An 11,999-nucleotide genomic window follows, 5' to 3' on the forward strand; every position below is an offset into this window, starting at 1 on the left:
TTTTGTCCAACACACCGCTCGTTGACGGGCGCATCGGGCAGGAGCGGTGGCGCCAGCGCCCTAGAAGGAGGTGATGGTTGAGCATCGGCATGACCCAGGAGTGCTCGCGTGATGACAAGCATCCGTTCGCCGTTGGGTCCGGCATTGGCGTACTGATGACTCTGAAAGCATGTCAGCACGTATCCGTGAGCACAACAGCGCTCAAATAGACAGGCAAGATTGAAGCCTAGCACTGCCATACCTTGCCGGGATGGTCGGCCAAGTAAACACCAAGACCGAATCGGTGGCCAGCGCTGCTGCCAGCAAAGCGATAGCCAAAGCCCAGGCGCACAATCTTGTCGCGTAACATTGTGTCAGGAGCGATGCTGTGGAGCAGCAGGCGCTTTTGACAGGATGCATCAACGAGCAGAGCTGGAGAGCCAGAGGGTGCGTCTCCTGTGGCCACTTGAAGCTGGGTGCAATGCTCCTGGTCCGTGATGCGGTGCAGCATCTCCCGTCGCTTAGCGCTGTAGCGCTCCCACAGCCCGGGGTTGTGCACGCGCTCCGCTCGTCGCACTGCAAGATTCGCTGGTCCCCGTCCATCGGTGTTCAGCTGCTTCAATAGCCCACCCACCTAGCCACCCAGTAGATTTAAATTAGGCGACATGCGGAAGAGCAAAAAGGTTGACAAGCAACGCACCTCTGAAATGCGCTCGGGCGCGTCGCAAGACGTCAATGGCTGGCCCGGCTTGTGTGAAGGCAGGCTGCTGTGCAAAATGCCCGGCGCTGAAAAGGCTTGGCCGCTTCTTCGGATCTGTTGCAAGCAAGGCTCGCGTTTCCTTGTACAGATCGCCCACTGCGTCGCACATCTGCACAGAAATACAGCTGTGAACAACAAAGACGACAACGGCGACGACGACGACCAGAGCGTATTACAATGAAAGAAAAAAGAATTAAAAATATTTGACTGACCTCGGCCGCCAGATGAGGAAAGCTACAGGCATCATCTCCCGCTTGGAAATCCCATCTGCAAGTATCCACAACCTCATCGGTTTGCGACAGAGCCGGCGGCACCGTTTGTGGGTACATGTAGGTGTCGTAGAGAACACAGCCAAAGGAAAAGGCATCTTGTGCCGGCCGCGCCCCTACACGACCCCGGCCGAAAGCACCTCCGGTGCGACGTAGCCCGCCATGCCCGACGACGCGGTGGCTGTGCAAGGCAACATCGGAGCTTCAGCGGCGGCCTTGGCAATGTCACAATCGCCCAGCCGCACTACAGGCTGGTCCTCTGCACCGTCCAATATGATGTTGCTCAGCTTCACATCTCGGTGCACCAAGCGCTTGCTATGCATAAACGCCAGGGCCGTGCGCAGCTGAGTCATCAGACTCGCAATCACGGTCGAGGTGGCCAGATGCCGCGCCGTGCTGAGCCACTGCTGCAAATCAATTTGTGCACACCATGGCTGTATCAGGTATGCGCTCGGGTGGCCACTGTGCACGTCCACAAGCGCGCCAAGGACCGGAGTGATGTGTGGGTGCTCAAGCTGGCGCATGGCGCGGAGGTCACGCAGGAATGTACGGCACTGATCTTGTTTGTGTTGCCGAGCAAATGCATACTCCTTGACGGCCAAATCTTGCTTCCCAGAATCTGATAGCGCGGCGCGGGCCTTGTACACCTTGTGATTTTGGTTGTAATGAAGATCAAGCTGGCCCAGGCTGGAGAGCGACAATGCCCGGTCCACTTCGGTCATGGCCTCCAAGATCAGACTGGCTGGAAGGTCGGGGCCAAGCACTGTGCAAAGGCGCGCTCCCAGCGTGCTCTGTTCAGGGTACAAAAAGACCAGCAGAGCTGGGAAGTGTTGATGTAGCAGCTCTGCCAGTGCCGTCACCTGGTCTATCTGTGTTTGATCCGATCGTTGTTGCTGCAAAGTGACCAGACGCTCCTTCATAGCTTGCAATCGAGCCTCGAGTTCAGCTCGCATCTCATCTGGAGCCAACGGCAAGAATGCCGTGGTTGCCTGAGTTTTCTTCTGCAGTTCGGCCACTTCCTCGTGGATGAATACGACTTGATCTGTGCGGCTCTGCGTGATTCCATCGGCATAGCTTTGGCACAAAGTTAGCACGGACAGCGTCGTGGTCTGCCAGTCGATCATGTCTTGCAACTGCTGCACCAGGGCTTGCGCCTCGTGAAGCGCAAACGCCAGATACCAGTCTTGGTGTCGATAGTCATGCTCTGCTCTCCAGGTTATCAAATGCCTCAAGCCGTTCTGCTCGGGCAAGCTCAGCTTTTTATGGGCTTGGCACAGCTGCTCCCAGGCCTCGGGCAATGCCTCGGCTGGAGGTGGTGCACTCAAATCCAAGCCTTGTGCATACTGCTCTAGTGTGTCGACGCGATGGTCCGTGTCGATGGCCCCCGCTCTTGCTACAGCACGCAGGGCTGTAATCACCGCCAACACCAGCTGCTGGAGGTTGCTGTTGGTGCTAATGAGCAATTGTTTATGTTTGGCTCGGAGGTTGTGCAGTACACCGAGATCATCCAGGACTGCTGCAAGGTCACTCGGCATTACCTCTTGCTTTGGCCGAATTGTCGGTATCGTGTCGGCATCCTTGGAGCTGGGGCTTGGCTTGTGACGTTTAGAACGCGGCGTGCCATTCGTTGCCAGAGGTATACTCATCTTTTTGCTCAAGAAACTAAGGCATTGCTGCAAGGTACTCAACACGGGCTGCAGCTCAAGCCCAGCAGTGACATCGTGCAGCTCTTGCAGTACTGATTCAAGGTTGTCAGTGTTGGGGTCCAATTGACCCAATCGGTTGTTCAACGCTTGGGGCGCTGCCAGTGCCTGATCGAGCGCGCCAAGGGCTTGGGTGGTGGTCACCTGGAAGGCTGCCCAGTCCATGGCATGAAACGTTGGTGGGGCTTCATCGAGGGTCCTCTGGATATCCGCAACAGCCATTGCAAGATCGGGGTTTTGTTTGGCGGCACCGCTGATAAAGGCATCGAGGTGGGGGAGAGGATGGGTGGTGGTGCGTTTGGGCAGGAGCGGTTTGAGCCAAGTTTCCACTGCCACCACAATAGAGGCCGTGGTCTAATGAGGGTTGCGTGGTGCCATTGGTTCAGGTGAGGCTGGATGAGGCCGTGGGGATTGGGGCAAAAAATGCATTGGGCATCCAAAATAGGGGAGCAGGCTCACCTCGAGGGTAGGTGCGGAGCTGGGCAGAGGCGGCAGCCAGGCAGAGGGCGGTGCGAGGGGCGCGGGAGGTGGTGTCGCGCGAGCCTCGTGAGCAGAAAACACGGGCTCCAGCTTGTTGCCATGCCCGCGTTGGCGTCCGTAATCGAGGGGTGTCTTGCCATCCTGAAAACATGGTCACAGTCAAGCAATCGGAGAGTGTGAGGTGGGCAGCGATGCGAGGGTTGAGTCGGGCAACGTGCATTTGCTTGGGCGACGCGTGCATTTGTTTTATCAGAACAAAGGCAAGGTAGCAATGCTTCAGTGTCAGGACTGCCCGACGCGAGGGCATTGTAAAAGTGGTGAAAGGAAACGAGTTTGGAGAGAGAGAAGAAAAAAAAAAGACCGTCGCGTGTGCGAAAAAAAAAGGGGATAGGGTGGGAGGGAAAGGGGCAGAAAGGACCCGCACGGTGGGCAGGAAGTAGAGGCGAGAGATGTAGGCAGAGGCGACGTGCAGCAGGAGTAGGAGCAGCAGCCAGACGGGAGGCAGAAACAGAAAGGTACTGTACTGACGTTGCTCTTGGCTTCAGAATCAACACCGTGTTTCAACAGCATCTCTACCACCCTGACATGACCGTCAATGCAGGCCTCGTGCAGTGGTGTAACGCCATCCTGCATGCGATGCATCAGCATGACGTACAGGTACAGCATTATCATCATCATCATGTGGTACAGGTGCGCCATCAACGGGGGGTAAAGGGGAAGAGTGAGGTACTGTACTGACGTTGTTCTTGGCTTTAGCATCAGCACCGTGCTTCAACAGCATCTCCAGCACCGTGACATGACCCATATAGCAGGCATTGTGCAGTGGTGTACCGCCACGCTGTTAGGATGATGCATCAGCATGACGTACAGGTACAGCTTCAGCATCATCATCATAATGTGGTACAGGTGTACCATAGTAAGGGGTAAAGGGGTAGAGGGAAGTCCGGTACTGACGTTGGTCTTGGCTCTAGTATCAGCACCGTGCTTCAACAGCATCTTCACCATCTTGATGTTACCGTTAATGCAGGCATAGTGTAGTGGTGTATAGCCATCCTGTGGGATGATGCATTAGCATACAGGTTCATCATCATCATGATACAGGTGCTTATAGGGGTAAAGGTGGCAAGAGTTACTGTACTAACGTTGGCCGCCTTGGCTTGAGCATCAGCACCGTGCTTCAACAGCAGCTCCATCACCTCGACATGACCGTAATCGCCGGCCCAATGCAGTGGTGTCATGCCATACTGTGGGATGATCAAACATGTAGCAAATGTCCCATATACATGAATATACCAAAACGTCGCCATTGATCAAAGAAAGTGTAGCCAATACCGACACAACACCATACCAAACAGCATACGTACCCGATCATCTTTGTATTGGACAGCATCTCGAATACGTTGTTGGTCCCAACTGGTCAACAGCTGCAGCGCCTCATGTGGATCTGATGAACAACACGCATCCCACAGCTGCTCTCCATCATCATCCATGGTAACGGTACATCGACCATAGGCTTCAAACCGCTGAACGACCAATCTAATGAGACCCCTCCGAGTACAACTCGTCTGACAACTTAAAATAAATTCGAAATTCGACACGCGCGCGCAGTTTCCAAAATGGCAGCCAGTCGTGAGCGGGCCTTGCTCTTCTCTGCCTGGTGCGCCAAGTGACACGCCACTGGAGAACAGTTCTCTGTGATAGCTGCGAGGACCAGTGTAGTTGCTCTTCCAAGCGCACGTTGTTGACTGCGAGGCGAGATCAGTGGTCTGACCACCACAAAAAAAAAAAAAGTAGCAGCGATGCTTTCAACCAAGACGAGCTGGCGCGCCACAAGGCCCCGCCGAGAGAGCGTATTAGCACAAGCGATCAGTCACCACACACAAAGCAAGACACGTCAAGCAGCCCGCCGATGCCAGTATTGATACCGAGACCGATGCCAAAGAGGTGAAGAAGAAGCAGATGAAGAAGAAGTCAAAAGCAAAAGCCAAAAGCTTCAGAGAAAATAAAATGAAAGAACACACACGCTTTTTTTTCTTGTTTTTGAGAAAAAGGCAAAACAACATCATACAAGCAAATTCAAAAGCGCCATAAGACTGGAGCTTGAACGTACACGTGTACTGCCCCTTTCGAGCCAGCTCGCCCATGACAAGCATCTTCCAGAGCATTGCAAAACTGGGGTTTGGACGTACTACGTGAACCGCTCTTTGCCAGCCATGGCACTACAAGCCCATTGTTGGCTCACTGCCGTGCTCCCATGCAGATGCGAGCGACCATTCCTGACGGCGAGCGAACCAGCTTTGAGCTCATGACAACGCGCGTTCAAAGGGGACGAGCGGCATCATCCCCCCCCCCCTTTTCATCGCTTCCAACGACCGCCACGACTCGAAGTCTTTGACCGCTTCTGTCGCCGAAACCCCTTCCCGGCGAGGCCCAGACGCCAGCAGAGCCAGTCAACACCGGCTGTGAGGTGCACGGATGTATGCGTGCCAAAGTGTGGTTGCACAAGAAGGTCTCAAGCACATTGCCTGGCCTCCTGTTCGTCACGCTTGCAGCTGGCAGATCATCGTGTTCAATTGCAGGCAGGCCCATCCATGATGATTGCACTGGCCGACTTGCCCGTGAAGAATATTCGATGCAACGTCAATGTGGCGTTTGAACGATATAATACTTTGAAAAGACAAGGCATATCCCCTGGCGTGATGAAAAACGCCAGAGCATAAAAGTTATGGTCTGTTATGCTCACGGCGTCCAGGTTGCTTACGAGGAACAGTGCATTCTCGAGAAAGCGGTTTCAAAGTGAAGAGATGTCCGTCGGGACGGAGCAAAAAATTCGTTGATATCTTCACGTCAATTGAAACAGCTGCGGTCGGCAAGCATTCGCAGTGACCAGACCAAGTGCACCTTTAGAATTGTTGCAGAGTCGCTCAATCTTGGTAGGCACCAAAGCACAACTCGTGCCCAACCGCAAGTTTTGTACTCTCGTGCCTTCTAAGTGGGAAGACCCATGGTGTGCGAAAGCAGCGGGAGCGTTCAAATGCGTGAAAAGAGGACTCGATGCTCACGATCTTTAAAGCCTCTTTCAAGCACCTTCTTCAACACTACGCGTATCCTCGCGACCCGAAACAGGCCTCCATACGCCGTGAAGCCTGAAGTTACAACTCCGCCGTACCTCAACGAACCCAGACGAAGGAAAGGTTAACACCAATAAACTTGGACGCAACACTCATACCACGTATGCCTCGAGCTCATCTTGCTCCTCTTCCGTCAAGGAATTGGGATCCATTGCCGAGGACGTGATCGGTTCGCCTCGCTCTTGCAAGTAATCAGCAAACATCTCCTCCAATGGCTTGCACAATAGCAGGTAAGCCATCATAATTGCACTGGTCCGCTCGTCCATGTAGTGTGTAGCATGCGACTCGGGGTTGCTAATCAATGTAGCTTCGCCTTGTTGCGCGACAAACGCCAGGCGATTGCCGGAGAAGAAGACATTTCTGGGGCTTGCGGAGGAGTCGCGATGGAAAATGCTCGTGTATGCCATCGCACGCACGGGGAGACCTATGCACAGGTGTATGATGAAACTCTGCGTTGTGTACAAGGTGTACCAGTTGCCAAGTGTGCATAGGTCGATGCCAGGTGATGAAGCTCTCGCAGGGAGCAGATCCATCATCACTTTGAGCATATGATCTGGCCATGGTCAATTCACAAGGCAGACAGAGGAAAAATAAACGGGAAAGGTCCAAAGTATGAAATGCCATTTCCGGTTTACAGGACCGTACTCATCTCGGTGACACGAGCTATTATCATGTTCAATATGCTTGCTCGACGAGCGCCGTGAAGAAAAAGTGAACATCATCGCCAGGACTGGTGTCCTCCAGTGATCCAGTATATTTTGAACATACGTCTATGCTTGTAATCCAATACATGATGACGGTGCTTCATGTCTTTTTTTTGTGCTGCGCTTGCTCCGTTCATCTTCGGGCAGGCCACCTTTATGGGCAGCTCGCACAGCGCCGCAGCCGCCACTATCGCTCTGTTTCAGACACTTGGTCAAGCCGGCCCTGCCCGTTGACTCTATTTTCTGTTTGCACAGCAATCGACAAGGCAAGCACAAGCGTAACATATTTCAATTCGTAGGCGCAGCTTGAGCGGCGGACGTTTGAGCGGCCTGGCAGTTACAAAGGGATTGTAGATCTTGGATATTGAACAATTGAGGATCCACGCGCCAGATGACGCTACAGAGAACAGCAGCAGCGCCCCGCCAGCGTCTGGCCTGCTCCGCATGAATTAAGCTTTGGACTGGCGCCAAGTTGGAAACCGATGAGAACAAGACATTGCGGACAATCACATTCAAATGAGGTTCGCACCATTTGGATTCGAAGTTTGGTAGGAGCAAGGGGTACGGGTTGCGCCCAATAGTTCTTCAATCGGCTACGAAGTGCAACAGGTTCATCGGTGAGCAAGCTTTTGCCTCTGCAATCAATACTTCAAATCAAAAAAAGGCCCACCTCGAGCTTGATGCGCCTCTTGCGAAGGAGCAGATCCAAGGGTCGTGCACCCCTCTGCCACAGCAGGTTATCGGGTGTCAATCACGGGTGCCGCAGAACAGCGCAAAAGTACAACATCGTGGCTAAAAGGCTTACAAGATCTCTTGCATCCGGGTCGGCACCGTGCCGCAAGAGCTGACGGGCAACCTTTCGGCTGGCAGAGAAGGCGTTGCTGGCTGCATGGAGCGGCGTTTGACCGTCCTAGACAGTATACAACATGAGGCCTGTTAGTACTTTTTTTTTCTCAAAAAAGGGGCGGAGGGGAGCGTCGGGTGTGTCGGGGTAAATTTGAAGAAACGACACTGAAAGCCGCTCGAGCGCGCGAGGGAGGCAGAGGCGCGTTGGCAGGAGATCGGACGCGCACGGTGGGCAGGGTGCAGAGGAGATAGAAACGGGGCAAAGGCGACGAGCAGCAGAAGCAGCAGCAGCAGCAGCCAGAGAGGGAGGGAGGAAGAGGGAGGTCCTGTACTGACGTCGTCCGTAGCTTTGGTATCAGCACCGTGCTTCAACAGCACCTCCACCACATTGACGTGGGATCTGTCGCAGGCACGGTGCAGTGGTGTACCCCCTTTCTGTGGGATGATACATCAGCATGACGTACAGGTACAGCAGCATCATCATCATCATCATCTTGTTGTAAAGGTGTACCATCTTTAAGGGGGAAAAGGGGGGGGGGGAGAGGGAGGTACTTTACTGACCCTGTCCTTGGCTTCAGCATCAACACCGTGCTTCAACAGCATCTCCACCACCTTATCATGACCCTGATAGCTGGCCTTGTGCAATGGTGCATCGCCACCCTGTGGGATGATGCATGGGCATGACGTACAGGTGCGGTATCATCCCATCATCATGGTACAGGTGCACCATCATGGGGGGGGGGTAAAGGGGGGAGAGGGAGGAATTGTACTGACGTTGTCCTTGGCTTCAGTATCAACACCGTGCTTCAACAGCATCTCCACCATATTGACTTGACCGTAATCGCAGGCCCAATGCAGTGGTGTCCAGCCTTCCTGTGAGGTGATGCATCAACATGTCGTACAGGTAGAGCATCACCATCAGCATCATGTGGTACAGGTGTACCATCATAGCGGGGGTAAAGGGGGAAGAGGGAGGTACTGTACTGACGTCGTCCTTGTCAACACCGTGCTTCAACAGCATCTCCACCACCTTGACTTGACCATGACAGCACGCATATTGCAGTGGTGTCCTGCCATGCTGTGGGATGATGCATCAGCATGACGTACAGGTGCGGTATCATCCCATCATCATGGTACAGGTGCACCATCATGGGGGGGGGGTAAAGGGGGGAGAGGGAGGAATTGTACTGACGTTGTCCTTGGCTTCAGTATCAACACCGTGCTTCAACAGCATCTCCACCATATTGACTTGACCGTAACGCAGGCCCATTGCAGTGGTGTCCAGCCATCCTGTGGGATGATGCATCAACATGACGTACAGGTAGAGCATCATCCATCAGCATCGGGGGGTGCAGGTGCACCATCATAGCGGGGGTAAAGGGGGAAGAGGGAGGTACTGTACTGACGTCGTCCTTGTCAACACCGTGCTTCAACAGCATCTCCACCACCTTGACTTGACCATGACAGCACGCATATTGCAGTGGTGTCCGCCATGCTGTGGGATGATGCATGGGCATGACGTACAGGTACAGTATCATCTCATCATCGGGGGGTGCAGGTGCACCATCATAGCGGGGGTAAAGGGGAAGAGGGAGGTATTGTACTGACGTCGGTCCTTGGCTTCTAGCATCAACACCGTGCTTCAACAGCATTTCCACCACCTTGTCATAACCCTTCATGCAGGCCCTGTGCAGTGGTGTCCATCCAATCTGTGGGGATGGTGCATGAGCATGACGTGCAGGTACAGCACCATCATCATCATCGTTCACCATCATAGGGGGGTAAAGGGGGGAAGAGGGAGCTATTGTACTGACGTCGTCCTTGACTTCAGTATCGACACCGTGCTTCAACAGCATCTCCACCACCTTGTCATGACCACGAAAGCAGGCACTATGCAACGGTGTCCAGCCATCCTGTTGGATGATGCAAACATACAGTCCATGACTTTACCATCACACCCAACCATTACACTCAAAGTGTAAACAATAATAACACACAAAATCATACCGAGCAGTCCCAACGGGCCAACCGTAGCAGCGCCTCTTGTGGATCTGATGAACGGCATATATCCCGCAGCTGGGATTCAAGATCACTCATGGTAACGGTACCTCTCGATCACCATCCGCTTCGAAACCGCTTTTTTGCTTCTCTGTCCACCACCAATTTCATGAGCCCCCTCCTAATATAATTGTCTGACAACACAAACTTCGGACTCGGGTTTGGTGCGTGCAGTTCCCAAAACGGCAGCGAGTCAGCGGGCCTTGCTCTTCTCCCTGGATGCGCAAAGCGACTCACCTTTGGCCAACAGTTCTTGGTGACAGTTACAAGTACAGGTTTGCTGGTTTTCCCAACCACACGCGGACGACTGCGAGGCGAGATCAGTGGCACTCACACCACGGGAAAGAAAAAAGTGGCAACGATGCGCTCAGCCACACGTTCTGTTGTCGCCACAAGAGGAGAGTCCCGGACCAAGCACAAGCGATCAAGCACCACACATAAAGCTAGACACGCCAAGCAATCCGCCGATGCCGGGGAAAAAGAAGAAGAACAAGAAGAAGAAGAACAACAAGAAGAAGAAGAACAAGAAGATCACAAGCAAAAGGCAGAAGCAACCAAGAGGTGGAAAATGCAAAGAAAACACACACACACACACACGTTAACGAGAAAAGTCATACGTAAAAGCAAACTCCAAAGCGCTAAAGCTTGAACGTACAACGTGTAATGCCTCGTTACCAGTCATTACTCGCCTGTTGCTTCCAGAGTACATGTACCGCGCAATTGGTGCTTGTATGTCAACGTGTATCGCCTCACATTACGGGATTCCCCTTATCACTGGTCAGATCAATCTTAGCTCTGATGCGAGCGACCATATCTGACGGCGGACGAGCCAGCTTGAGTACATGGCAACGCGGCCAAATGAATCTCTTCGACTTTTCATGTGATCATCGCGGCGAGACGTCTTTGACCCCTTCCGTACTGTCAGAAAACGCGAAGCAATGGGCTCTTCAAATCCATTCCGGCACTATTGTGCGAACAAAAACTGTGCAGCGCCCAGAGCTGAACCAGAGCGCCATCATTAAAATGCTGACAATATTGTCAGGATAATTTGGGCATCAAGAGACACGCTGCAGCAGCGTGTTGCGTTTATGTCCCACCCTCTGGGACAGACTATCACAAGCAGGACAGAAAGGCACGCGCTCAGCCACCGTGTTACAACCGAACAAAACAAGATCCTGTCATCTGCGCCGAACGCCACACCCCCTCTTTCATTCGTAAGCAAGGCCCAATGTCCTGACAGCACACACTCTGATGACGACGCGACGCTGCATGTGTGTGTGCTTGGAAGTTTGGCTAGCTTGTTCAGAAAGGGAGTCGCATGCAGCTGGAGTGCTAAACAGCCTTCTGGTGAAATCATGATTCCGGTGTCCGAGTTCAGGTAGACAGGAACGACGGCTTCGAGACCACCATTCTTGTCTTCTTGTCTTCTTGCTGTTCGGTTGGCAGTTCACCGCTTGAAACCATGGCGATGCCTCGAAAAACGCCAATGGCAGTGGCGAAAACAAACGATCAAAGCGCGGCAGCTTGAACGTCGGACCAGATGCGATTGCACGACCACGACCGCATGCCTGCCTGCCTGTTTCGTGCTACGCTCACCTTGACTTGGCGAGGCTGACGCCTTGAATCGCCTTGACGCCGGCGTTTGGGGTAAGCACCACAAACCAGCTCAAGACGCTACACAAACCCGCACCTCTTAACAGCTAATCTCACATGTGTATCTACGTCAACCCCTATCCTCTGCTGCATTAACTATAATGTCAACAAGGCAACTGGTGTGGGACTTTGCGATTGCGTGCCCCCCGAACCCTCACGCCCGCACACGCACGCACGCGCCCACCCCCTCTCTTGCTGGATAAACTCCTTCTTCCATAACGTCATCCGAAGCTCTCCGGAAGCCACACATATGAGCCATCTTAAGCTTATGGTTGCTATCAAAGCTCACACACGAACACACACCACCAAATACGACTCCATCAGACGTATCATGTTGGTCGTTATACACACATGCCATGTTTAAGCTTATCATACCTGGAAACGCCCACACACAAGTCATGACACAAACAAAACAC

The sequence above is a fragment of the Monosiga brevicollis genome, genomic scaffold, assembly GCF_000002865.3.
Source record: "Monosiga brevicollis MX1 MONBRscaffold_11 genomic scaffold, whole genome shotgun sequence".
Lineage (NCBI taxonomy): Eukaryota > Choanoflagellata > Craspedida > Salpingoecidae > Monosiga > Monosiga brevicollis.